The 25,929-nt window shown below is 40.7% G+C and overlaps 2 protein-coding genes across 5 annotated transcripts in view; one reads left to right on the top strand and one right to left on the bottom strand.

Moving 5' to 3' along the window:
- The window catches only part of TFEC (transcription factor EC), a 650,324-nt gene extending 636,782 nt beyond the window's left edge, over positions 1 to 13,542 (bottom strand). For 2 of the 3 annotated variants that reach the window (XM_059933562.1, XM_059933557.1), the window contains exons 1-2: positions 12,983 to 13,111; positions 4,908 to 5,277 (exon numbers count right to left, since the gene is read on the bottom strand). The gene's annotated coding sequence lies outside the window, so the exon portion shown is untranslated. Of the gene's footprint in view, positions 1 to 4,907; positions 5,278 to 12,982; positions 13,112 to 13,439 lie in introns of those variants that run through there. The other variant, XM_059933558.1, reaches the window with a different exon arrangement.
- A 129-nt stretch (positions 13,543 to 13,671) lies between these two features.
- Positions 13,672 to 25,929, top strand: part of MET (MET proto-oncogene, receptor tyrosine kinase) — a 126,046-nt gene continuing 113,788 nt past the window's right edge. For both annotated transcript variants that reach the window (XM_059933547.1, XM_059933546.1), the window contains exon 1: positions 13,672 to 13,918. The gene's annotated coding sequence lies outside the window, so the exon portion shown is untranslated. The remainder of the gene's footprint in view (positions 13,919 to 25,929) is intronic.

Here is a 25,929-nt window from a genome sequence, read left to right as displayed (position 1 = left end):
GAGAAAAAACTTGAGTTTCTTGGAAGAATCAGGAAAGGTTACTTAAGCAAGGAAATACTTTACATGGGCTTTGATGGATGGGTAAGATATTGGTGCTTGGAGTCTTAGGGTGGACAGTAGTGATGGAAGGATTCCAGGTAACAAAAACAAAGGACATATGAAAGTCTAAAACATACTGAGTAGTATAAAGTAGAATGCAGAGAGCCAAGTAATAGAATATAAATTTGGAAAGATAGGTCAGAGTAAATACTGTTCTTCTTTTCAGCTTGCAATATGTGCATTAAAAGTGTTAGGTACAGGGACTTTCCTGGCGGTCCAGTGGTTAAGACTCTATGCTTCCACTGCAGGGGGCAAGAGTTAGATCCCTGGCCAGGGAACTAAGATCCCACATGTCTCATGGCGCAGCCAGAAAAAAAAGTGTGGGTACAAACTCCTGAGACTGGATTGGATTTTAAGAACTTCTTCCATACACTCTTAATTGCTAAGAGTACTCATTCAATGCTTGTGATAGTGAGCTATGCCATATAATTGTACATTAAATGCTCCAAATGTTTTATTAATTGTGCACTTAAAATGATCATAGCTAAATTAAAACCTCATTTATATTCTTCAATTGAGGACTACATTGGCTCAGTAGCATCTGTGATCTTTTTCTCTTTGAATGTAATGAATATAGAAGAACTTTAGAATCTAAAAATGAACCTTAGAGGTGTGGGTCTCTTCTAACCAACCTTCTCCTGAGATGCTGAATGAGCACCAGTATTAAACAACTTAAGTTTAACTTCCTCTCTGTGCCCCTTCTTTTTTTTTTTTTTTAAAGGATTTTTTTTTCTTTTTTTTTTCCAAAGGAATTCCTTTATTTTTTTTATTATGTATGTATGTATTTATTTATTTATTTATTTATTTATTTATTTATTTATTTTTGGCTGTGTTGGGTCTTCGTTTCTGTGCAAGGGCTTTCTCTAGTTGTGGCAAGTGGGGGCCACTCTTCATCGCGGTGCGCGGGCCTCTCACTGTCGCGGCCTCTCTTGTTGCGGAGCACAAGCTCCAGACGCGCAGGCTCAGTAGTTGTGGCTCACGGGCCTAGTTGCTCCGCGGCATGTGGGATCTTCCCAGACCAGGGCTCGAACCCGTGTCCCCTGCATTGGCAGGCAGATTCTCAACCACTGCGCCACCAGGGAAGCCCTGTGCCCCTTCTTTTAATAGAATTATTAATTAGTATTGAGATAACCCAATGCAAGTTCAGCTTTTAAAGCCAAATGTGATATAAAAGATTACACATACCCAATTGCTTGTTTTATCCGGGAAATGAAAACACGCAGGTTGTGACTCATCCAAAGTGACCCAGCAAGTTACCCTAGCAAATTTTCAGAGCTAAAGATGAAACAGATAATATTCGGTACAAGAGAGAAAACTTAATAAATTTACCAAAAAAATTTTTTTCTTTCTGCTTCTCTTGTCAAAGATCATTTACTAATTTAAGACCTCGACTTATTTAAAATAATTAAGATAAATATGTTTGAGACTGTTTTCCTCACTTACTTTTCTTTGTCCACACTGGCCTCTTTGTTAATCCTCAAAGATGCCAAGATGCATGGCATGGTATCTATTTCATATATACATATATACTTTGTATACATATGAAAAAAATTATATGATAAATCCCACAGGTTTAACATCTCAATTCTGGAGTCCCAGAAGAGAGAGCAGGGAAAATGAATAGGAGGAGAAAAAAATCAGGTAAAATATTATCAAACTTTTCAAGAACAAGAATGAAGCTAGAAGATAATGGACACTTGTCTTTCAACCTAGACTTCTATATCCAGACAAGCTATCAATCAAGCAATAGGGTAAAAGAAAAACATATCTAGACTTGCAAGGTCTCAAAAAATTCTCGTCACATGCATCCTCTTTTTCCTCCTTTAATTTTTTTTAATTGAGTTAAAATTGGTATTAACATAAGTTTCAAGAGCACAACATTATAACTCAACATCTATATACACTACAAAGTGATCACCATCAAAGGTCTAGTTACCATACATCACCATATAATTGACTTGCTTCACCCATTTCACCCACCCCTCAACCCCCTGTCCCTCTGGTAACCACCAATCTGGGGTTACCAATCACATGCCACCATACCACATGCACCAGTCACATGCACCCTTTTTCAGGAGGGTACAGGAGGAAGTGTCGCACCAAAAATGAAAGAGTAAACCAAGAAAGAGGAAAACAGAGGACTTGGAAACAGGTGAGAGGTAATGGAAATGCCAGTCATCCCACTGTTGCCCTCTTGGCTCATGCCTAGGATGTGGCCTTGCTTCATCCCTTAGTCTTAACACAAAGAACTGCTTCTTAATTTTTACCTTTGTCTTTCCCCTTTCAACCTTAATTCAGATACTCTGGCTATATTACCATGGCCATCACAGGTAAATAAGTAAATCTTTTATTTGAGCTATCTGACCTGCAGCACCTTATGCTGTGCCCAAATCCTCATGAGGACTTCTGTTGAAGTTACTTCACCCCAGTGACCAAGTCCCAGACAAGCCCCATGGGACTTGAATCATATAACCATGAAAGACTTTTCAGCAATTGTGTATCAGCACCTTTTCAGAAGGATTGTGCTGTCCTTCAAAAGCCAAGCCCTCGCTACATGTTTTAGAATGTTGCCCAAATTAGGGATCCTTCCTAGGTCAGGTTTCATTTCACTTCTTTTCATTATAATGAGAAAGTAATTTCAGGACCCCAAGAGACAAACACAGATTGATGGAGTCTTGCCTGCCTGAGCAGTACAGGAACCCTAGCAGTCATGGCTTACTTAGTCTTAGGGTGGCAAGAGGGCTTCTCCCCACACCACAGCCAGGGGTCATGGGCATAATCACAAGTGCATCAAAGGGACAGGTGTACTCTGAGTCCTGGGTGACATCCAGGCACAACTCTCCTTCCCCAGGCCCACGAGACTGTACCCTCTAGTCACACACTCTACCTCATTTGTGATAAGTTTAATGGACACATCCAATTCCCAACATTTTTGCCTCCTCAGCACTAAGTAGTGGATACCTTGTGAGTATCTGATAGAAAACAGCTAGCAAGCATGTTATCTGGACAAAAAAAATTGTCCAAGAATTTTGCACATATTGCATGACTCCCCCTTTGTGCAGTACGTATACTAACTACGTCCTTTGGGGAGGAGACACCCATCTCAGTGTGACTTCCTTAAGAATAATCAACATTGGCACCATTTGCTAACCCCATTTGTTTCCCAAGAGAAGGGAAAGATTATTAATTAACAAATCCTATTCGTTTCCCAAGAGAAGGGAAAGGCATGGGTCAAGGGTCATGAGACCCATAAAGCAGATTGCATATGAAGGCTCTGCCCCCAGAGCACAGTCTCCAATGTCTGCCATGCCTGCAGAGTAGCCTGCAGAGGACACAGTCCAATTTCCAGTTGCTTATGCATTTTTAAAACCTTGTAAATACAGAGATACCAAGGATTTTAGGCAAATGTATCAAAAGGGTGTTATTTCTGGTGTCTTGCCTAACCAAGCAAATGCAAAGCCAGGTTATGTTGTATTTGCAGCAAGGCAGCCCCTTCTGAATGTACAGCAGTCTAAGAGATGTAAAACCTCCTACCTCCCCCTGGCCCCACTGACAGCTTTTCTCATTTTATTTGCGTTACTGCTTTCTGATCCATAAAGGAGAAGATAGGAAAAAATCACATAAATTAATACACCATGCAGTTATGCTGTCAACAAAAAAGATGAGTTGTAATACAGTGTGAGATATGCTAAATTAGGAGTATGAAGTGCCCCTGGAAAACAGATGAAGCAACCTGTCAGCCTGCCCAGGGTGTGGGACAAGGTGGAGTGGGAGAGGGCCAATCAAGGAAGCCTTCCAACATTAGGTTTGGACCTTGAAGGATGAGTCAAAGTTTGCCATGCAAATAAAATAAGGAAGGCCATTTCCACCAGAGGAATAAATAATGCCAATACCACTGCCTTTGCTGACAAGGCTGTTGACACTGCCTCCTTCGCCAGTCTCTTCTTGCAATAGAAGATACCCATGTTCTCCTTTGCTGGCTTTGGAGAAAGGCAAAAAAAGCAGGGGAAAAAAAAAAAAGTACTCACCAGGGCACACACCTTTCTAGATCAATTCTCATTTCCCATAACTGACAACAAAGTCAATACCTCTTCGTTATCATCCTTGGAGTTAAACTCCACCCTCTTCCCAGGGCAGGAGTGGTCTAAGAAGAGCAACCCAAATGCTTATTCCAGAGTTTTGGACAGCCCCTTCCTCTCATTCCTGTTCTTGAGCTGCTCATGACAGGATCCTCATTGATCCAATAGCATCAGGACCTCTGTTCCACAGCTGTTCTTCCAACAAGAACATACATGCCACACACTTCACCCCAAAAATGGCTCCACTTGCCAGCAGGAAGAAAACCTCTTTTCCTGCCACAGTCTGCCTTGGTCCTCCCTCCCTGTCTCCAAGGTACCTGAGATCTTCATGCCTGGCTCTCTTTGGCCCAGACAGTTTTAGAGCACTAGATTGTATTAAAATGTTCACATACAAATAATAATGATGATGATTTCTTTTAAAAGCAAAAGAACGAAATGCTGAATTTTCTTGAAATTCCTCTAGTTATCCTGACAATTTCTCCTATTTAGACATAGTAAGATCATCATTCTGCACCAGTGATCACTATCGAGAAGTCAGGAAAAAAACAAACTCTCAAAATCAAAACAACTTCAAACGATAAAAGTTTCAGGTATTAAATGTAGTGTTTTTTTCAAGGAGTTCTGTTTCAAAATACACTTTGGTTGCAGCTTTAAAAAGATTCAGTCTGGGAAGCAGAACCACTATGAGTGATATGGAAGAAGGAATTTATAATAGGAATTAGTACTTACACGATTGTGGGAAGAGCTGGGAAGATAAAGATCCAAAAAATGTAGTTGAAGGAGCAGAAAAAAAGTCACGAACGTGTCAGAACTTGAAGGGAGCCAGTACGTCCTGCTCTTGGGATGAGACCACGAAGGCTATGGAAGGTTGCTGGCCCTTCATAGCTGCCACCTCTCTGAGTTGTCAGCCAAGCGTCCGGTGGAGGCCTGAGGTCACTTTTGATGGGCAAGGCCAGCATCAAGAAGGAGGGAAGAGCAAGAACAAACTGGCACCCAGCAGCACCCCTGGGTCTGACGATAACCTTCAGAGTATAATGACCGCTGCTTCTCTTCCGCGTCCCAGAACTCACACAGTTTTTACCTTTAGGCCAACTCCAATCTGGAATTACATGGAGAAGGAGAGTCTGAGAAACGTAGTTCCCAGAATAACCAAGTAGACAATACTACAATCTGGCACATTGGTATTTTGACTTAACTACCAGACCTCCAACAACTCATTGTGCAGGGACATTCAAACACTCAAACTCAACAAGTCCAAAATGAAAGTGTCATCATGTCCCAGACTTTCATTAAATAACAAAAAATAAACAAATAAAAAGCAACCTTTCTGAATATCGCTCAATTTCTATTATTTCTAAGTGGTCCTGTATGTCCCACACTCAAGGCATCTATCAAACCTTCCTCTCTGTCCTGCACCCAAGAGTCTCTGCCTTACATCAAACTTACATCATTGCTCCCCTGCGTTAAAGAAATAGTTTTCCCTCTTGCCACCCTGCCTTCAACTCACCATGCTCCAAACCCTCCATTAAGCCATAGTGACCTGTCTAAAATGTAAAATTCTAATTATTTTACTTAAAATATTTTAGTGGCTCCTTATCACCTACCATACAGATTTTCTTTCTTGGTGTGGTATATAAGACGCCTCATATTCTGATCCTCACCTACTTATTTAGCCTCGTTTCCTGCCCTTGTCCCAAACACACTGTGCTCCCAACTATTCTGAACTTCTTGCAGAATGCTGAATACATAATTATTTTAAGCCTGTGTGCCTGCTCCCTCTGCTAAGAATTCATTTCCTCACCTCCATCACCCGGTAAATACAGTCACCTGGCAAACTCCTGCTCATCCTTTCACATGTGGCTCAGATGTGGCCTCCCTTGCAGTGTCTTCCATGTTTCCTCACCCCCCCCCGATCCCCACAGCTGGTCCATAACACTCTCCGAACAGTATTTAGCACTTGCCACATTGTATCAGGTCTGCTAATTTACATGCCGGTTTTCTGTGCTAGACTATGAGCCCCTCCGTGTTAAGGACCACATCTCATTCATCTTTGTAGCCCCAGACACTAACACTTCCCTGGCACATGGCAGGGGCTCAATAAACATTTGGTTAGGAATTTAGTTGATGGATTACAAAACCTGACATGTTTAAATATTTTATTCCATATTTATAACTGCTTGCATACAAATTATGATTCCCATAAAATATAGGTTTATATTTATAAAGAACTAGTTAATTTGGAAGTAATCCAGTATATGTGGATGGCCAAATATTGAAATTCAGTCTAAATCTTGAAACAGCCCTAAATCATATGACCTCACTGACCAGATTAATAAGATCTCAATTTCTAAATCTCAATTTCACTGGTGCTGTTTAAACAGCCTCTTGACCTGCCATCGGAATATAGAACAACAAAGGAAACATCTGGTTTTTCTTAACTTTGGGGTGACAAATCCATTTGTTAACAGTAGCAATGGGAGAGCCGACAGTACTTGATAACAGCTCTAACATGGGGAGCTCGGGCCAAAACAGATGGCCCAGACACTTCACGGAAAGCTTTAAAAGATGTCTTTTCTAATTCAGGTTACACACTCCTTGAAAGTTCCTTCAACACAAGCAGAATGTTTGCAGATGATTTTATTAGTTCTGACTGTTCTGTCTAGAGGTTAGCTTGCAATTGCCTTTTGGGGGCAGTTTGGTTGGATTTTGTTTTTCAAAGTAAGTAAAGGCATGAATGTTTATAATAGACCAAAAAACTGGAAGTCTGAAGCAGTTTGCATCACCACTGACTTTCTGAACATGACCTCTGACTGGTCATCATTTGCCTGTGCTCTCATTTTTTTAATTCTTTGTTGGCAAACCAAGGTTAATCCAGAGTTAGTGCCTTTCCTTCCACGTACATACACTAATAGTAATTATGCTTAGACTCTGAGGTTGTTAAACAAAAGGTAAAAATCTGGCCAATGCAAAAGTGTTGGAACCATCTTTGTTATACATCATAATACATTAGTTATGTGTAATAGTTACAGTGACTCTAATTAAACCTTTCAAACATTCTATCATTTTTCAATGTCACTAAAACCTAGATATTCCCGCTTAAACTGTTAAATATTGTAGCCTTCTCTAAATCACCAAATTTACTTTTGGATTCACTAAATATACTATCCCTGAGTCATTAAATCAGTCAGTCATTGGAACAGAAAAAAGAATTTCATCATATTTGAACAAGGCAGTAGTTAATAAGAACCACACACTGGAGTACTTTCTTTCTAATATAATGTCCCCTTATATACAATACAATTAGTAAATTGTTTGCTATATTCGCTCCAAACTTACAGGCTTCAGTAAAATTTTAGTTGATAGTTAATTTTTTAAAATCATTTTCATCAGACTTTGAAACTGTTTTTATAGCTGAAGAAACCGATCCACAAGGGTTAAGTGCCAAAGCCCTCATCAAGTTAATGGTAGAACCTAGAATTGCAGTAATTACACAAACACACATATTCACATACACACATACTCACATACACATTTGTAAAGGGCTATTCATAAAGAAAAGTTGATCACTGAAGGAAACACTTTCTTTAGTGCATTATTTCACAAGATGGGTTAATCCATTTGTATTAGTGCCAAACCATTTAGATTAACAGATGAAATGGATAAGATAGTTGGGAAATAATGCTGTACTATGCTGTATAAAAATGAAAGATTTTTTTCCTGTTTTCTTTCCCAAAATGCTTTTACCAATTTACCACAAGGTAAAAAACAGAAAAGAAGAGGAGAGGAGAGGAGAAGAGAGGCGAGGAGAGAAAAAGAGAAAGAAAAAAAAATTAATAGTTTCAGGGAGGAAAGTATTGATAGAAAGGGGGCAGACTTCTGGGACTTTCTGAAAGTTTTGGTCTTTATTTCTCATCTTCTAAAAAGACAAGAGACTCTCCAAAAGACCCTCTCTTAGGACTCCTGGCTCTCTGTCATCTGGTGCTTCCCCTTCTCTCCCACATTCTCCAGGTCCCCAAAGGAGAGCTCAGGAGTTGTGAAAACAGAGACATTGGAGAGACGGCATTCCTGTTTGTTTTCACACTGGGAGGTCTTGGTCCTATGCACCCATAGCCCACCACGTAGGCCATCCAGACTGCCTAGGACCCATGCTCCAACCTGTGTAGTGTTTCATAGACCGACAATGTAGGTGGTGTCAGCACCTTTATTCTGCATGGCAACATCCAGTCCCCGAGGGTCAAGCAGAGGGGTGGCCGTGTCTTAGGTTGTGGCTGACTTTGTGGACGGAAAAGAAGGGAAAATTAAAGGAAGCCTTAAGTTATCCTGCCCCACGTTAAGAGCTGCATCATTCACCACAGGACCATGGACAGTTTATAATGGCTGCAAGGGGAAGTGCAGAGTTCTAGAAAGAGACAGACTTAGGCCTGTTGTGTGACCCTGGATAAGTTACATGATCTCTCTGAGCTTCATTTCCCTGGATGTAAACTGAGAAGGATAATACCCATCCTGGAGTTTTTTGTTATGAGGACCTAAGTAGAACTCAAACACATGACTGGGGGCTTCCCTGGTGGCTCAGTGGTTGAGAATCTGCCTGCCAATGCAGGGGACATGGGTTCGAGCCCTGGTCTGGGAAGATCCCACATGCCGCGGAGCAAATGGGCCCGTGAGCCACAATTACTGAGCCTGCACGTTTGGAGCCTGTGCTCCGCAACAAGAGAGGCCACGATAGAGGCCCGTGCACCGCGATGAAGAGTGGCCCCCACTTGCCGCAACTAGAGAAAGCCCTCGCACAGAAACGAAGACCCAACACAGCCATAAAATAAAAATAAATAAATAAAAATAAATTAAAAAAAAAAAAAAAACACACATGACTGATACATAGTAGACATTTAATAAATGAGAGCGAAGTATGTTATACCTTTGCCTGATTTGGGGAAAGAGGCAACAAGACGGATGTGAAAATGAACCAAATCACTAACAAAATTGCAGCACCCTGTTGGAGATGGTAATTTATTTTCAATTTCTCTGCCTCCAGTCTCCTAGACCTTCTGATTAAAATCGTGATACTTGTAACTTCAAGAGCCTAGCAGTCTTATACTTGTCCTCAATATTGAATATGCTTACTTATATTTTTAGATAACTTAACATTGCATGTTTTATTTTTAGACAGCCCAGCCACAAACAAATGACCATTATAAATCAACATAAAAGCAGTTCATACTGAAAGTGCCCTCTTCTAACCCTTTGTAGCTGGTATTTCCATTCTTTAAGGCAAGGTTTCCCAAAGTATGTTACCTATTGAACTAATTTTATAGAAAATTGCTACTGAAGATGTTAAGAGGAAAAAAAGCATGTTTTTGTTTGTTCTGTTGTTGTTTTTCCATGTGACTTTCCAGAATCTTCAATATTCTAACGTGCATGATGTATCTCTAAAAAGGTAAGAGGAGTCCTATATCCCCGAACTGTATTTGCCAACAGAGATGATCTGAGGAACTATCACCTGAATTCTTCTTGTCGTTTTGGAGACACATTTTCCATAGGCACAATAATAGGGGCATTGGGGTCGGTGAAGGGAGGAGAGCAGAGAGAATCCAAGAATAAATAAGAGAGGGGACACAAATTCCAATGCCTAATAAAGTGACATCAAGATCAGAGGTAGGCTGGATGCATTACAAGAGAAGATGGGAGGACAATGGCAAACCACTGGGAGGACAACGGCAAACTGCAGAACATGTCCTCTGTCTACACAACTCAAACTTTTAAAACACATTCTACGGGCCTGTGCATGTCTGTGGGCCCTGCCTTCCACAGGTTGCCAGCAAGAAGCCGCTGTTCTAAGAAGATTGCTTTCATTTTTGTTTCAAAAACAGTGCCATGTGAATGAACTTAAAGAGTGCCATCAAAGATCCGAATTGTTATCTGTTGAAGGGAGAGCAGAAAGGATGTGGCATGTTTAGAGCAGGTTTAGAGCAGCTGTTCCTCTACCCTCTTGACCATGGCTACCATTAGGCCCACCTCAGGGTTAAGAGATGGGATCCTCCTTATAGTTTAGCACTATGTGTTATTCACAAATACATGGAAAATAATAACTCATGCCTTTGAGCACTTATATTTTACCAGACACTATTTCATGTCCTTCACTTATAGCTTCTCATTTCATCCTCACAATAACACTATTATTTTCCCCATTTTACAGATATGGCACAGAGACTTTAAGCCACTGACCTACAGTTACATAGCTAGCAAGCAGCAGAACTGGGATTGAAATCCAGGCTGTCTGGTTCTAAAACCCACACTCTTAACTACTGTGCTAGACTTAGTGTTGGAGATGTCTTGCTTCCCATCTGAGAGGTATATCAGCTTTGAAGGCTTCTGGCTGCAGGTGACAGAAACCCTGCCTAACAGTGTCTGGAATGAGTACTTTTTCCACAAAACAAGAAATCTGGAAGCAGGTGTCTACTGGCATTGGTGCTACAGCTCAGCAGTGTCAGAGCCAACTTCTCTCCTCATGGTCACAAGATAGCTAGCTCTCTGCCGGATATTCTACATAAAATCAAGAAAGCAAGAAGTGGGAAGGAGTGGCACAAGTTCATTACATCCCTTTAATCAGAAAACAGACTTCAGCTTAATCTCACTGCCAGAGTGACATTACATGGCCATGTCTGACTGCAAAGGAGTCTGGGAAAGCAAGTATTTCTCCTTTCCAGCCCTAAGAGTGGAGGGAAGCAAGGGAATATCTAGTTAGGAACAGGTGCTGGCCTCGCCAGCCAAGAGCGTCAGCCACAAGGGTTTGGTTTGGTTCGGAAAATACCAACAGAACTTCATCATACAGTGTGTCACCCATGCCATGGACCCAAGGAAAGTTAAACAGCAACAATTAGAGTTTGCCACAAAACCAAAATGGAATTGTAGAATTCCTATTGCTTTTTTAAAGTATCTGCTTCTATCCAAAACCAAATATGTGAAATTATACTTCTAACCCTTTTCCTGAAAGGGAAACCTATCAAGTAGTGTGTAAAAACTATTTGATTTTCACACACTCAGATACTTTTTAGTGACGTTATTCTTAGTTACGTTATTTTTATTAAATGTTTTCTCCTTCTTTATGGTTAACAAACCAAAAAGACAATTTTTAATCCAGTTTCAAAACTGGATTGAAATTTGTCAGTAACTAGAAAGTAGGAAACTTCAGGGCTGAAAATATAGAATAGGTTATGTGGATTTATAAGCTGTTTTATTTTCCAGTTTGCATTGGCTTTGCTGGGTCTTCCTACCACTTTAATTGTAATTTTTTTCTTTTATATTTTTATCATAGCACACAAACTCAGAAAACCTGTTACGGCAACTACATAATGCAATCTAAAAATCCAGTTAACATATTGCTATGGAAACCAGGAAACAGAAAAATAGAAACAGTACTCTAATCATTCATTTGGACAGCTATGGCTAGTTGTGTGTGTGTGTGTGTGTGTGTCTGAACTCATTAGTTTATTCACCTTTTATTTAAAGTTGGTCCTGAACCCAAATATATAACTGATCTGTCCATAAATAGGAACAGTGCCCTTCAACCAGTAAATTTGCATTTTAATGTGAAGTAGTCCTTGTTAAATTGTGTCACGTGATATGAGGAACTCTTCAGTAGGACTGGGTTGTTTATGTAACCTTGCCAGCCTGTAGCCTCTTGGCACAGTGTGAAGAACACCTGGCTGGGATTTGAGAGCTGGGCTCTAATCACTCCTCTTTTACTAACCAGTTGTGTAACTCTCTTAGGAACTCTTAGGCACTCAGTTTCCTCATCTGCAAACGGTTCCATGCAGGGCTCTAGTATTATGTAACGAGAACTTTCTTTTTCCACAAAACTGGGGACTCAGGGCCTCCCTGGTGGCGCAGTGGTTGAGAGTCTGCCTGCCAGTGCAGGGGACACGGGTTCGAACCCCGGTCTGGGAAGATCCCACAAGCCGCGGAGCAGCTAGGCCCGTGAGCCACAACTACTGAGCCTGCGCGTCTGGAGCCTGTGCTCCGCAACAAGAGAGGCCGCGATAGTGAGAGGCCCGCGCACCGCGATGAAGAGTGGCCCCCGCTCGCCGCAACTAGAGAAAGCCCTCGCACAGAAACGAAGACCCAACACAGCCCAAAATAAATAAATAAATAAATAAAAATTAAAAAACAAAACAAAACTGGGGACTCATGAGGTAATCACTTTTGAGGGTTGATAGTGCTCTGTGTAGTTCATGGTAGATAAGAAGCTCTCCGGAAAACGTTAAGTATCCTAACTATATTTTCTATTTTTCATTCTGTGGTCATTCCCGGACCCACACAGTAAATGTTGTTTCGCCCCTTGACTCTCACTAACAGCCGCCATTATCTGACCAGCCCTCGAGAGAGTAGGAAAGGAGAGCTGCTAAGTCCTCACAGGAGAGGCTCTTCCGAGGAGCTTGTTACCTGCGAGTGTTTTATTTCCTCTTGAAGGTTAATGCCAATTTTTATACTCAGACACGTGAGATATTAAAAGCTACCCTAACACAAATTAATCCACCAAACCCCCAACCTTTTTTAATATCATAAGATTTCAACATTCAAGAATTAAACTTTTGTGCAGTTGTGCTTCCTCACTGCTGTTTGTTATTTAATCAGCCTGTTTCCTGCTATGAACGGGGTGGGGGGTGGCGGGGGGGGGAACAGTTAAAGCAGCAAGTTTCCTCAGGGTTAAACTGTGTTGTTTCTCCTTCCAGAAATCTGGGTTATTACAGTCGGGGATAATCGCTGCATAACGAAATCATTGGGACAATTCGTCCATCCACTCCTACCTCCGTCCCTGACAATGAATTCCTTGTTTGTGTGGTGCCCAAATCTCTGCGTCCCCGCGTCAGCGCCCGGCGGCTAACAGAGACGAGGCGCGGGAGACGGTCCTCACAGCAGAGCCTCGAGCTTTTCGCGCCGGCAGCGCGCGGGGGGTGGGGGAGGGGCGCCGTGTGCGCGCCTAGTGCTCTCGGTGCGCCAGGGCCGCTGGCTGCACGGGCACCAGGAGGGGGAGACTCAGTCCCGCTTATCTCCCGCTGTGCTAAGTTCAAACTGCCCGAGCTGGTGGGGAGGAGAGTGCGTGCGGCCAGGGCGAGAAAACTTCTACTCCACCTAGAAAGTTTCACCTTGTGGGCGGGGGGAGGGGCGGAGGAAACGCGACCCCCGCGGGGCCCGGCGCGGCGCGCGGGCGGCAGGAAGGGCGGGGGCCGATTTCCCCCTCAGGGTGTTGTTGCTAGTCCCCACCTCAGCGGTCCTTGGACCCGTGGACGAGGTGGACGGACAGCGCACGAGACAGACGGACACGTGCAGGGTCGGGCGGACGAGAGCACGAGTCGGGTCTCCTGGCCGTTCCTCCCGGCTGGACGCGCCCGGGCCGCCGCGGGCCGCGCGCGCCGATGCCCGGCTGAGTCACGGCCCGGGCAGCGCGCGGGTGGGAAGGGGCGGAGGGAACGCGGGTGGGAAGGGGCGGAGGGAGCGCGGCCGGCGCGAGGACGGGGCGTTCGGCTGGGCCCGGCCACAGGTGACCCGGAGGCTCTCGCCGCCCGCGGCGCCCAGAGCGCTTTGTGACCAGATGCGAAGCCCAGCGGAGGGCGCGAGCCAGATGCGGGGCGACAGCTGACTTGCTGCGAGGAGGCAGGGAGGCGCGGAGCGCGCGGGTGGTCCCTACGCGGTTGATCCCTGCGCGGTTGACGTCTCCTCTGCCGGCTCCTGGGCGCCGCAAGGTAAAAACTACAGCCCCTTTCGTATCCTGCACCCTATCTTTCGCCCCTGCCCTTCTGCTCTTTGTTCCCCTAAGAGACCTGACTGCTGTTCCAGAGGGCAAGACCCGGGAGGTGGGCGAGAGTTTAGGGGCTTCAGAAACTGAAGAGCTGTGGCCCCAGGGGCGAGGTCGAAACTAGAATGGGGCTTTTCGTTTTAGGGGGTTGCTTCTGACAGCCACCTGTGTGACTCAGGAGAGGGGCGCTGGGGTGGGCGATGGTGTATGACTGTTATGGCCCAGCAAGTTTCAAGGCTGTGATCTGAGTCAGCCTTTACAAAAGTGATCCGGTCACCCTGACGGAGGGTGATGTGGCCAGCAAGGTTCGAGCCAGCAGTTTCCTTGTTCCCATCCTTGCTTTATATCTGTATTACGTGAGGCCCCTTGCAAGGGGCAGGTGTTTCTGTGAGGGTCTGAATTCTTAATTTCTGGCAAATACACAGCGCTTGTTGTGACCTATCGTTTTCAATCTTACCTTATCTCTCTGCTGGGGCTCTGTGGAGGACATCTGTCTTATTAGGTGAAACAGATTATAACCAGAGGTCGGACAATCAGGCTACGACTGTTACTGACCCAATAATTAAAGCATGAACGAAAGAATTTTCACAGACTATCTACAATGCAGAATTTACTCCAAAGTACGGGTTCCCATTTCATACCTTTTATGTTTTAAAAGAGCCATTTACTAATTTGGCAGTTGGAGAGAGTTCCTGTGGCTCATGCATGAATAGTTCTGCCCAGTGTGTTTTACCTTATCACAGTTTTATGTTCAAAGGAGCCCTGGGGCAGAATGAAATATTGTCAACTCTCTTAGGCAAAATAATCAGGATACTTTAATTGCCAAGTTAAGACGGTCGGTGAATATGAGAGGATTGTAAAAACTGACGTTGGAGAGAATATAGACTATCTGGACCCTCTCCTGAATTTTAAGAGCACTGTTCACATTTTGTAGAGTTGGGTGGAGGTTTATTTTGTCATTTCCATCAGGCAGACACATGCACATTGCCATGCAAATGGATTCAGAAAAACATTTTCCTTTACAGCTAAACTATTATAGCTGACTAATGAATTTTTTCTGCTTGAAGATGATCTGAAAATGATGTACATCGTATTTCTCTGTGCCTCTGGGACATAAATTGAGCTTTTATGTAAAGTGTAAGTGGTGCTTGGATTATTTACAGGTACATAGTTTTTCTTCCTAGCTCCAAGCTTACTGGGCTTTGTTTTAACATGTAAACTTCCATAATGGAACAGAAAGTGAGGTGCTTTGGTTCCAATTGTAGACTGCAAGTCTGTGGTGTATTCAGTGTTCATTCTTTTTGAATTGCTGAATAATACAAGTAAAATTTACATCACTCATAAGAAATTTTTATAGTACCAAAAATGTGGCTGATTGCCTATAAAATTTACTGGTGTTTTAAAAATTCTGTTCAGGTTTCAAACTTAACAGCGCATAAACCTATAGTTATTAACCTAAATATATTTTGATTTTAACATAATGGAATTTATGGCATTTAGAAGATGATCTGCTGACTACTGGTTTTTCAAATATTGCTTTATTCTTAATACATCACAGTAGAGGTTTACATTAGATGTACTTTCCATGACTTCAGAATTAGTGGTTGAGGTTTATCTGAATAATAAATATGTATAAGATTAACCATAGCCAGTTAGTATGAAAGTTCGTAACTAATATTTTCATGACTTTTAAACCTACAATAAAAGAAAAATGATACTTTTCTAAGCAGCAGAAAAACCCTTATCTTATAAATCCCTTTTAAGACTATGACCCACTATAATCTTGTAATTCTTTAAAATTTGTTCCAAGGAGAATTTGACTAAGAAATACATTTCAAAAATCAATTTCCTTAGCTGTTGGTTAAAGAAGAAAAAAAATAGTCCAAAATAGCATTAGTCTGATTTTCCTTTTGCACATCTATATGATAGCCTCAAATAAACATTTTCTCAAATGTGGTCATCTCAAAACAAAGTGAATAACTCAAAAGAGCTAACATTCTCTTAGGACACACACCTTTCTCTAAGTGGCTGCACTAGTGCCTGTGGTGACACACCCATGATGAGTACACGGTTCCCTACAAATTCAGAGCACCTCCCATCTCTCTGCCCCCTTCCTCCTCATCTCTTCCCCTTGGTTTGGTCAGAGCTGCTTCCAAGCTTTCTGTGCCCCCATTTCTTCCCTCTGATTTCATGTTTTCTTCACTGCCATTAGGCTCACCAGAATCATCTATGCTTTCCTTTCCCATCATCCCCAATATTTTTCTTGAGCTGCTATGATTGTTCATGGGACACTGAATTTCCTAATTGTGCTACCTTAAGGGGAGAAAATATGCAGAAACTCAAGTGCCAGGGAGTTTACCTCACTGGTGTATGTTGAAACTGGTGTCTTTGACTCTGAGCCCTCAGGGCAGAGTTTCTTCATGGGCTTTGCTCAGTGCAAAATAAATAGTCACCTCTTAGTAATAAATGATAGATATACTGACTAATGTCAATTCAGGATCACTTTGATTCCCAGTTCTTAACGGAGTTGCTGCCAGGCCCACATTTGCTTCAGCAAAAATAGCTAAGAACTGTAGGTTAAACATCATATGTGTCTGGTACTAGAGGAACATTTTTAGAAAGGAAGAAGTGAAATATCTGCCCTTGAAGAATTAGATATTCAGATAAATAAATCTCGTGCAAAATGGAATCAAGGTCCGTAATTGTTAAGCGGACATTACAAGAGAGTGACAACCTTGGAAACCATCCCACTTGCTGTTAAATAATAGAAATTTTTTTTAAATCAAAAGATTGGAACTTAACTCTTAAAATTTTGAAGCTGCTTCTGAGTATATCATCTTTCTGATACTACAACAACCTTACAGAATAGGCAAGGCTGATTTCACTATCTTAACCTCCCCATGTTATAGACAGGGAACCTGTGCATGAGCCTAGCCCCCATGCTGTCTCAACAGCACCACAGCCTCTGCCCAGCCATCAAGGAAGGTTAACTCTTTGAAGCATTTTGCACTGAGGCATACATTGGGATCCTTAGGTTAGTGATAAATGATGACTGTAACATTTCTAGTCTTGGAAGTTTTTCTCACCTTCTGTTTCTCCAGTTCTCTTTTTCTCTCTTTCTCTTTTTGTAGTAAAGCATACCAAGAAAAAGCTCCATTCATATGTGTGGGGCATTCTCTTATTATCATATTAAGAGCTGTGAGTAATTTTGTAATCTACCCTTCTATCAGAAAGCCCATTCTCAGATATCTCTTCAGCTGTGTTTAACAGTTTAGTATATTCCCCTTGGGACTTGTTTCAATAAAAACATCCAGTAAAATCTGACTACTTTGCTTTTCAAGGGACAAAATGAAGAATGTGTTTTTATAAGCTGTAAAATATAATTGAGAGAAAAATCACACGTGTGGCATTTGTAACAGGAGGTGTGAGCACAGTGAAATTAAAAAAAAAAAAGTGAACTGGCTAATTGCATTCCCAAGTATACATGTTTCTCCTGTGATTGTATAAATTTGTGCAAGTATGTTTATACAGGTTACTCCTGTTGTTTTAAATTTCTATGATAAATTATGTAGCTATAGGGCAAATAGAAATTATATAAGAATTTATGAGCCATATAGATTATATAATGGTCCATAGGATTTGAAAAGTATTTCTTCTAATATAACAAAGGATTATTAGGAAATTTGGCCCAAGCAATTATGAAAAATGGTCAGAGAATCACAGGTTCTAGTGAAAGCCAGGTTCCTGTACTCTAAGAATGTGACTGAGGATTTAGCCGTTCAGGATAATTTGTTATGCACCTACCAGGCATGATTCTAGACTCTGGCAATGCAGCAGAGAATAAAACAGACAAAAGTCTCTGGCCTCATGATGCTCTGTTCTATAATGAGGAAGGCAAACAATAAATAAAACACATAAATAAGATGTATGTGAAGTGGTAATGAGAGCTATAAGGAAGCATAAAGTGGAAAGAGGAGTAGTGACTGTCAAGGCTAAGAGGGAATGGGCTGGTGACTGAAAAATTCAGTAGTGGGGTCAGAGAAGGCCTTAATTCAAAGGTGCCCTTTGAGCTAGAACCTGACGGAGGTGAAAGAATAAGGCAGAGCTTCTCCTTCACATTCCTTGGGAGTGTCATTCTCATTTTTTTATCTCTGGAATTGTGCAATGCACAGCCTGCACAACTGTACGTGGAGTCCCTGGTCTTTTATGGAAAGTACCTGGACAGTGCCTGCCATACTTCATTACAGTCTCAAAGGTGAAGATGAAGGAGAGGCCCACATCCCTTGGTTTGAGGGCAATGAAAGAAAAGAACCGTGGTATTTTCTTGCATTTACCTGGTCCCATCCCCACACCCCATCCTTGATCAGGGATATTGCTCCATTCAGACAATTTTCCTTCTTATTTTCTACACAGTGACCCTGACCCAGTGGAATTTGATGAGACTAATACCCATAGCTTTGTCACAGATCCCTTTCGTAGTATAAATCTGGAGACAGCAAAGACAATTGCTGATGGTTTACAGCTTCTGTCTGCTGTGTACTTCTTTCTTGCCTTCTCTCTCTCTCCTTCCTTTTCCCTTTCCAGTGTTAAACCATTGTGTTGGATTTTCTTCTTCTTTTCTTTCTTCCCCCTATGCCTTTTCTGTATCCTGTATGAAGATTTGCAAACAGGTAACCTAAATGAGTAAAACCAACCAAAAACTGGGACCAAAAACCTGCTCAGAAAAAGTCCTACGGAAGAGGGAGCAGCCACTGCTTGGCATCATCAGAGTTGCCGTGAGGCTCAATGAGTGGCATGGGCCCATGTGGTGGTGTCTTTCAGCTTTTCAAAAGCTAGAAATCTCTCAATTTTAACATGTTGACTCAGCATCTTTAAAATTGTTTAAGCTAGAGAGACAAAATGTTTGCAGGCCAGATTTACAATCTTGGCCACAACTATACCTGCCAAGTGGTCCCCTGTTTCACCTGCAGGTGCTGTTTAATTCAGCAGCATGCATAGCCAAAGAGCCCCAAGACTGCTTCTGAAGAGTATTTTATCTTTTAGAGTTCTCAGCCTTTTTTCCTCATTGGAAAATTAGCTTAGCAACTAAGAAAAAAAGATATTTTCTAATTCATCATCTATCGGCACATACTTATTTTCCTAAACTCATCAACCCACATGCTTTCTGTCAAACTATGTATATTTCTAAACTATAAGAGTAATGTAGTCATTTCATTCTTAAACTGCAGCAATAATTTCCTGAAATCTAAATTCATCATAACTTTATATGTAGATTTCCTATTTCATTTCCAGGTTCTCATTCAGAATAAACTCTCTGTTTAGAATGCTGGTGCTTTCTCTGTTTTGTTTTGATTTTTAAGACCTGCCTGGACTTCACCAGTTGTTATTCCTCCACCACTGAAATTCAAAACGTGCACTGTGTTGGTTTTGAGTACCCTTTAAAAGCCATTAGATCAGTGTTGCAGTCTATTTTTCCAAAGGAATAAAAGCTCACAGGTTGTGCACTAACTTGTTTCCTTTAATCCTAAAAACTCGGTGAAATACCCAGGCTAGCGGCCTTCCGGAAAGCCATTGTGTTAGAACGGAAGATCATGTACTGTATTTCTTCCTACTATTTTAAATGCAAATATAATAATATGTCATGAAACAGTGCACATATTAAGATCAGTGGCCTTTTCCTGTTTTCAAATGATCTCTTGTTCTCTGATAGCTGGAAATCTGAACCTAGCACCTAGACTCTCAGGTCCAATTTTAAAGTTGTATGTAAAAAAAAAAAAAATTGACTTGGAGGAATTAAAATGTACTCCAGTTGTTCGATAAGACCATGGGATGTTTCTGGTTTTTAATATTTTATTGAAAATATCAAGAAGAGCATTCAGAGCTAGAGACCTTTGAAATAATGTAGTCTTCACAAATGAGAGAGGTGGAGTAAATTTGTTTATCAGAAGGCAGGTTGTCTCCTTTGAGGCCTAATCATGTGGGAAAGTAAAACCCAGCCAAGTTTTAGGTCCATAAGACAACTCAAACTATCTTTAAAAATAAATTTTGGCTTTTTTGGGACTATTGTGTGTTTAGACCAACATTTTACCTCTTAAAATTTAAACCTAGGGGTCTTTTAAAGGAAATTTAATCCATGTGTTTTTGATTTACTAAATCCTAAATCATTACCCATAAACTGTATGTCTTTCTAAGCTCTTTGATGTCTAAGAAATCTTTGAAACCATGTAAGGCCCCTTTTGTTCCAGAAAAATAGGAAGTTGGTTTTTGTTAAGGGTCAGTAAACAGCATCTTCAAAAATCTGAGTTAGGTCTAAAATCCTGCAACCATAACAAAATGGATGTTTGAATGAGTACTAATGCATTTTTCTGATGCAATGTGAAAAATGTAAGTACTTTTAAGGACCTTGCTCACTATTGGTATTCCATTGTAATCCTTACTAACCCCAAGGAAATTATTTTGGAACAACTCATCTTTCTATTACAATATAAAGTCCAAATGTTTATCATTCTATCCTGGCACACAGTAGGTACTCAGTAAATATTTTGTTAAATGTTAAATGAATGACTTCTTCTTCTGCCCAGAACCTTCCAGCTAATGTCAATCTTTTTATTCAGTATCAATATCCATCTGTCATGTCTTGGAATGAGATCTATTCTGAGTCAGTGACCTGGTTCAACAAATTTTAAAAATAAGCCATCTAACTAAATATATGACATTTATTGAAATTCATTCTGTACCATGACGCAACAGCCTTGCAAAGAGTGCTGAAAATAGGAAGGAATTTCTAGGCTAATTTGATTAAATATTCAGTTGTTACCATATGCTTTCTGAAAATTGATTTTTTTTCCCTTTTACTGTTCCTGCCATCCTTCCTCCCACCTTGACATGCTTACTGATTGAAAGCTTTGCACAGAAAAGGGCACGTCGTTTGTATCTATAAGCAAGAGCAGCAAGTTCAAACAGGCTTGGAAAACAAAATGCTATAATCATAAGTTGCCATAATATAGGAGGGGAGAGAGGGGTACTCAACAGTAATAGTGGTGTTGGGTTTTGCTCCAAATTACATAGATGACACATCTTTGAACTCTATTGTGTGGGGGAAAAAAACACCTTCTTACTGTAGTTAGATTTCCTGTTTGTGAATGTGTATTTTCTGGTAACTAGACTTCCCATATAGACTTGAAATAAATATGTAGCTTTAAGTGCAATTGAAATCCACATGATTAGAGTACTGAAGGCTATGGAGACAGCAACTCCTTCTCTCTAAAAGAAAGAAAGTAGTATTTAGAAGGCATAGTACTGAAGTATGGTCATTGACATTTTTCTTGATATCATGTTGTGAATTTCTAACAACTCATAACATTTTGTCCCCAGAAAACCTTTCCTGATCGAAAGTGTGTTGTTTCTTTATGACATTGAGGTGCCAGAATTTGTCAATTTTTTATATGTTGGTGGGAACAAAAAGGAAAATTGTGCTATTATGGTCTTGAAATGGAGGTTTTCTTAGGTGAATCTGAAAGTTTGCTGAATACATATATTATCATTAAAACTTGTTTTGAAGTTTAATTGTAGATAGCACTGTATAAGGAGTAACTTATTTATGTAGTTTTCACATGCTTAATTTCAATTTCAATGGTTGACCAAACCATCAGTAATAATTATATATCCATGTGTTTGTACACATTTTCATTTAGAGGATTTTTTAAACTCTAATTAAAAGGTCTCACAGCTTGATAAATGAGCAGTCAAATGCCTCTGTATTTGTACATTTGGAAAAATGTAATTCAATTTAAGACATTTTTGTGATAACTCTCATGCTACAAGTATAGGAAATAGTTAATGAAGGAGAAGACCTGCAGGTTTTACCAGGGTAATGGGTCAGCAAGGTTAAAGGAATGGAGAGGTGGGTGGATACGCTTAAGGGTCATGGATTTGGGTGCATTGCAAGTCATGAAGAGAGTGTCCCATTAGGAATCAGGCTGCCACCTTCCAAATAGGAAAAAGGCTGGTCAAAACTGAGTAGGGAATCAAGGGAAGCTCACAGGAAAATGGTAGGCACATGATAAGCAAAGTCGAAGCTTCCTCCAACTCTGTCACAGGTGGTTTGATTCTGGGAGAAACTAGGCTATCATCTACCCATTTCTAAATCAGCCCTCTTAGTCTATCCTACCCTTAGCTACCAGTAAGAATAGCAGGAATATGTAGCAGAAAAAGAGGGACTTCTATTCTGAGTGTCAGAGGCATGTCTTATGCACTCTTTTAGCTACTCAAAAACACTGTAAATGAAGTTCTGTGTTCTCAGAAGGAATCAGAGTATTAAAAGAAAAACCCAGCTTACAAATGTTTTATACCATTTTCACGACTAAAATTTTCTAGCATATCAGGGCATTATAATGCATTTGTTACTGTTGGGATCAAAAGTTATGGCCCTTAAAACTATATCAATAATTATTTTCCATTGGGATATCATCTGCAGTGTATGTATATTAGCTTTTCTTGCGGATATTATCTTGAGACCATTTCTTTGGGTCTCGATTGTACAGAGTTAATGCTTTAGTGTGTGTAAGAATTGTACTTCTCATGTTCTAAACTTATACAGTAGTCTAAAGAGTTAAGGAAAGCTTATATCAGGGCCTGCCCTCACTTCCTGTCTTTTTGCTACTCTGAGAGTCTCAGGTGAGCAGCTGTCATCTGATTCTGGCCTCACATTCAGGCAGAATCCCTCCAGCTCCTGCTGAAGGGCACACTGTCCAAAGTGAGCTCGCAGCCTGACCACTCTCTAGTTAAGATAAGGACAGCAGACAAATAGAATCATTTAGGGCCTGTGTGAAACTTTGGACCTAAAATATTACCCTAGCTGTTTTTTTTTTTAACTGAGAGTAAAAGTGTACAGTAAATATTTTAAGTTCTATTGAATTATATAGAGAAACAATCAAAGCAAAGGTTGTTGACAGAAGAAAGCTTTCTCCTAACAGAAATGAATATGCATTTTGGACTTTTTAAAATTCACTTTCTGTCATGTCAAAATTAAGATACTTCTAAATTTTATTTCAGTCTCACTAACACACATTTGGATTGTTCATTGAAATTTGTACGTCAAGGTCCAATGACTTTAAACATTCTTATAGTCTTCAAATAGCTTACCAAAAAGTTGTTCTTTAAATCACCAGAAAAGTGCAGATAAAACCCTAGACAGTTTCATTAATGATAATGAAAGGTGACAGCTCTTGAATCTATGTCATAACTTGATTAATTGCTTTCCAAATGTTATTAAAGATTCTAAATGAATAACAAGACTTGTATTTAGGGTCAAGGCTCCCTCACAGTTCCTAAATGGGTTTTAATTTTCAGAGTTAGATAATTATTATATCTGATTCATTTCTTTAACATCTTTAGACTGTTGGTCTTATTGAAAAGAGAACAGAGTATCTGTTTCAATGTTTTTCTTTTCCCTGAAGTTATTCCTTACAGATTTCAATAATAATGGTTTTGAAATAAAAATAATCAAATGCTGGCATTTCTTCTTAATAAACGTTCATAGATCTGATGAATTAATAAACATTACAAAGAACCACTACAGAGGTTATGATTATGGGACCATTTAATTCCCAAATCTGCCATGCTGACTGTTTAGTTACTCAATGAAAATGAGCATTGTGCGTTAGGATAAGTATTATTTCTCAAGAGAACTTTTATTCTTATTTTGGTCATTGCCCATTTTGGCCAGTTCATAGCACCTGCTTCTCTTACCAGCAAATCTGTTTACTTCTCTCTAGTCTCATTTTTACCCTTTCCCACCACAATTATTACAAACTTCCACTATTCCCTCAAGCTCTTGAATCTCATTGGCTCCCCTTCTTCTCAGTGTAGTATCTTCCCTCATAGTTTAGAGAGCAAACAGAAGCCTGAATAGTTTTCTGTGTCACACCCCCCCCCCCCGTTATTACTTCCTTGCTTCTCTATCAAATGATGAAATGGTCTTTTCAACCTATGGTCTTGATCCCATTCTTCCCCACATCTTCCAGCACCTTGCTCCATCTATCCCACCTTCCCTACCAACCCTTCTCATCTTTAAAATCTCCATTGCCTTTTTTCATTCAGCCCTTACTCAACTCGCTGCTTCTAGAAAGAAGCACACACCCTAAGAAGATCCTTAATATACAGTTACCTTAAGTATTCACTCCTATTTCTGCCTTATCCTTTAAATAAAGAATTCTTGAAAATCACTATCTCATTTTTTCTACTATCATTCATTCTTTAACTTATTCAACTCAAGCAGTCTCTTCCCCACTCCCAAGAAGATATCCTCACTCTAATCACTGGAAACCTCATTGCCAAATCTGACAGACACTTCTGTTATCCCACTTGACCCCTCTATGAGATTTGACACTATACATCTTGCTTTTCCTTTCTTGAAATTTCTCAAGCTTCTGAAATACCACTCAAACCTTTCCTTCAGCCTTTAGATAGAAAGTTTAGATTCTGGTCTTTAGGGTTCCATCTGAATCCCTCCTTTCTCTTACTGAACATGCCTATGGGTGATCTCATTTACCTCCATGACTTCAAATACACCGATGGATCAGTGGTTCACCAATTGCTATCTCTAACTCCCTCTTCTCTCTAAACCACTGTGCCCATGTTGTTAGTCACCTTAAAGACACTGCCACTTGAATGACCAACAGACACTCAGTTATTAACTGAACTATTATTTTTGCCCCAAAACTCCTCTCTGCCTATTTTCCTTACCTTTGTTTATTACACCCAAGGTAGACATTTTTTAGCCATCTTTGATTTCTCAGTCTCCTCAATGGTCAGTATTGATGTTGCATCATTGTCACATAAATTTCTAATCTAGTCCTTTCTTTCTGTTATATCCATACTGCCAGAGTTTTTATTCAGGATCATTCTTTCATGTATTCATTCCATTATCTATTCTTCAACAAATTCTTACCAAGTGCCATGTAATGGCAGTATGCCAGGGGCTAAAGATGGAGCTTATAGTCTAGTGGGAGGTATGAATAAGTAAATTACAACACAACATTATAAAGTCCAGATAAGGGGGAGGCAGGTTTGATGTATGAGCACATGGGAGAGTTCCTAATCCCTTCCTAGAGGGCAAGAGAAGCATTGGAGAAGGCTTCCTAGAAGAAATGTTCCCTAAGATGAGACTGAAAGGGCGAGTAAGGTTAACCAGGTGAAAGTGAGGGCAGAGGTGTTCCATAAAGAGGGATCTATGTGCTGAAACCCAGAGTGGAAGAACACATGGCTTGCTTCAACAACTCAAAGAAGGACAGGGTGGCTGGAGCCTAGATTTCTAGGGAGGAGATGACAAGTGGCAAGGCTGGAGAATTAGGCAGAAGCCAAATCATGCATGGCTTTTAAGCTGTGCTAAGGAGTTGAACTGTTTTTAAACATAAAAATAACATAATCAGATTGTCTTTTTAAAAAGATATCTCTGTTACGTTGGGGAATGGATGATCAGGGACAAGAATGGAGAGGGAAGACCAGGTAGGAAGCTGTTGTAATAATCTAGGTAAGAAGTGATACTGCCCTGGGGATGGATGCAGGTGGACATATTTAAAACACCTGTAGGTGGGAGTCAACCATGATGTCTTGGAAATGTGGGAAATTTTAGGCACCAAGATAGGATATGGAATGGGAGAACAAGTTTCATGGGAGTAGACGGAGGTGCCAGAATGTATACCCAACTGCTCCTTCTTGGTCACCCTGCTCTCCCCAGCCTGTTGGCGTCAGTGAGCCCTAGCACACGGTTCTCCTCTCTTCATTCCCTACACTCCTTTCCTTGGTGGTTTCATCCAATCTCATGGCTTTCATACCACTGATATGCAGACAACTTCCTTATTTAAGTCTCTAGTCCAGACCTTTCTCCCCAACTCCAGGACTCAAATATCCAACTGCAAACTAAACATCTCCATTTAGATGTCTAAAAACTATGTC

Source organism: Balaenoptera ricei, chromosome 9 (genome assembly GCF_028023285.1).
Source record: "Balaenoptera ricei isolate mBalRic1 chromosome 9, mBalRic1.hap2, whole genome shotgun sequence".
Classification (NCBI taxonomy): domain Eukaryota; kingdom Metazoa; phylum Chordata; class Mammalia; order Artiodactyla; family Balaenopteridae; genus Balaenoptera; species Balaenoptera ricei.
This window is presented reverse-complemented; position numbering and strand designations above follow the sequence as displayed.